This window comes from Helianthus annuus, chromosome 16 (genome assembly GCF_002127325.2).
Source record: "Helianthus annuus cultivar XRQ/B chromosome 16, HanXRQr2.0-SUNRISE, whole genome shotgun sequence".
NCBI lineage: Eukaryota > Viridiplantae > Streptophyta > Magnoliopsida > Asterales > Asteraceae > Helianthus > Helianthus annuus.
Window position 1 is genome coordinate 133,485,215 of NC_035448.2, and position 3,164 is coordinate 133,488,378.

Here is a 3,164-nt window from a genome sequence, read left to right on the forward strand (position 1 = left end):
CATGCTAGGCCACCAATACGTAGTTTTAATATCGTGGTACATCTTGTCCGAACCAGGGTGTACCGAGTAGCGAGATTTGTGCGCTTCATCCATCACAAGTTCTCGTAAGTCGCCATAGAGTGGGACCCAAATGCGTCCTGTTACGTAGTAAGCACCGTCTTCCTTCTGCTCTAAGCGTTGCCTTGACCCGCGTAGGGCTTCGGCCCTTACGTTTTCTGGTTTCAGTGCTTCTATCTGAGCAGCTCGTATTTGCGAAGGTAGACTTGAATGTATAGTGAGTTGTAGAGCTCTTACGCGCTTAGGCGCAGTGTCTTTTCGACTTAGGGCGTCGGCCACAACATTGGCCTTGCCCGGGTGATACCTGATAGAGCACTCGTAGTCATTCAGTAATTCGACCCATCGTCGTTGCCGCATATTCAGTTCCTTCTGCTTGAATATGTGCTCTAGGCTCCTGTGGTCGGTGTAGATTGCGCACTTGGTTCCGTACAGGTAATGCCGCCATAACTTAAGTGCGAAAACAACAGCTCCCAGTTCTAAATCATGCGTAGTGTAGTTCTTCTCGTGAGCTTTGAGTTGTCGTGAGGCGTAAGCTATGACTTTATCTCGTTGCATCAATACACAACCAAGACCTTGAATTGATGCATCACAGTAAACCACAAAATCGTCTGTGCCCTCTGGCAGTGAAAGGATAGGTGCACTACACAGTCTATCCTTTAGATGCTGAAAAGCTAACTCTTGTGCATTTCCCCAATGATAGACAACGCCTTTCTGCGTTAACAAGGTGAGAGGCTGCGCGATCTTAGAAAAATCCTTAATGAATCTCCTGTAGTAACCTGCCAATCCCAAGAATTGGCGAATTTCCTTTGGTGTGCGAGGTGCAGGCCAGTTCTTAATAGAGTCCACTTTGGATGGATCAACGTGAATCCCATCCTTGTTCACCACGTGTCCTAGGAAATGGACTTCACGAAGCCAGAAGTCGCATTTCGAGAATTTCGCGTAAAGCTGTTCTGTTCGAAGGAGTTCCAAAATAAGTCGTAGATGCTGTTCGTGCTCCTCTTTACTCTTAGAATAGATCAGGATGTCGTCGATGAAGACTATAACAAACTTGTCCAGGTAAGGCTTGCACACTCGGTTCATCAAATCCATGAAGACCGCGGGTGCGTTTGTCAGCCCAAACGGCATGACCAAAAACTCATAGTGCCCATAACGGGTTCTAAAGGCTGTCTTAGAGACATCCTCTTCTCGAACTCTCAGCTGGTGATATCCCGATCTCAGATCGATCTTTGAATAGTAGCTCGACCCCTGCAACTGGTCGAACAAGTCGTCAATGCGCGGTAGAGGATAACGGTTCTTCACAGTCACCTTGTTGAGTTCACGATAGTCGATACACATTCTGAAGGTACCGTCCTTCTTCTTCACAAATAGTACTGGAGCTCCCCAAGGCGATGAACTAGGACGAATAAAACCCTTATCCAAGAGTTCTTGTAGTTGCGTGGAGAGTTCTTCCAACTCGGATGGAGCTAAACGATAAGGTGCACGTGCTACAGGCGCAGCTCCAGGAGCTAATTCGATCTGAAACTCGACTTGTCGATGGGGCGGAAGACCAGGTAATTCCTCGAGGAATACCTCAGGGTAGTCACGTACAACTGGAAAATCTTCTAGCTTCTTCTCTTTCTCTGTGGTATCAGTAACTAGAGCCAAAATCGCAGTGTGGCCCTTTCGTAAGCACTTCTGGGCCTTGAGAAGAGAGATGATGTTCTCAACAGCACTTCTCTTGTCGCCACGAATCATGAGGGGTTCACTACCTAAACCAGGAATACGAACGATCTTCTCGTTGCAAAGAATCTCTGCTCGGTGTTGGGATAACTAATCCATCCCAATGACAACGTCGAAACTACCCAAGACGATAGGGATAAGGTCAATAAAGAAGGTCTGGTTAGCGAGGATAAGTTTGCAACCTTTGACTACGTGCGAGGCTTCCAAGCTCTTACCATTTGCTAGCTCTACAGTGTGCTTGTCGCTCAGGGGTGTTGGAATACGCTTAAGCATTTTACTAACTTCTAGTGACACATAGCTAGTATCGGCACCCGAATCAAATAAAGTTGTAACATAAAAGTCGTCGAGAAGGAACTTACCCGTCACCACGTTGGGATCATTCCTTGCTTCACCTTGACCAATCACGAACACTCGTCCCCTAGCACCATTGTTGTTGTTTCCATTGTTACCATTCCCCTGATTGTTGTTGTTGTTGTTGTTCTGGTTCAGTTGGGGACAATCTTTCTTGAAGTGGACTTCAGCTCCACACTGAAAGCATCCTTTGTTGTTACCCTGCTGCTGCCGCTGATTCTGTTGAGGTTGCTGACGATTCTGATTGGCGGGGTATGCGCTCCTACAATCCTTTGCAACATGACCAGACTTGTTGCACCGATGACAGTTGCCCCTGGTGCATGGCCCACTGTGGTGTAGGTTGCAACGATTGCATTTGGGGTGATTCCCCTTGTACCCACCATGACTTTGACCACCAGACGACTGCTGACTGGGGCTCTTGTGGTCGTCAGTCTTTCTCTGCTGAGGCTGAGATTGCACCGAAGTTGAACCCTTGCTTGAAGTTCCATCCCATTTCCGTTTGTTCTCACTAGAGGTACCAGAAGTAGTTGCAGCACCTATACGCTTTGGTAACTTGTTCTGCTCCACCGCCTGATCAGTAAGACGGTGAGCCAACTGAACAACCTGCTGGATAGTAGTCAAGTTTGCTGAAGTCACATGACTTTGGATCTCTGGCACCAAGCCCTTGAGATATAGTTCAATTCGCTTATAGGGAGGGTCCACCATAGTAGGACACAACAGGGCAAGCTCATGCGATCTCTTAGTGTATGCTTCAATCTCTGACCCCGTCATCTTGAGATTGTAGAACTCATCTTCCAGCTTATGAATGTCATCGCGACTGCAGTATTCCTCCCTGATCATTTCCTTGAAAGTTTCCCATGGGGTGGCGTTGGCAGCAACCAACCCCAGCATTTGCACTTGAGCATTCCACCACGTGAGGGCCAAACCCTCGAGAGTACCAGTAGCATACTTTACCCTGCGCGCTTCAGGGCATTCACACATTTCGAACACAGATTCTAGTTTCTCAAACCAGTGTAGGAGACCTACTGCTCCTTCAG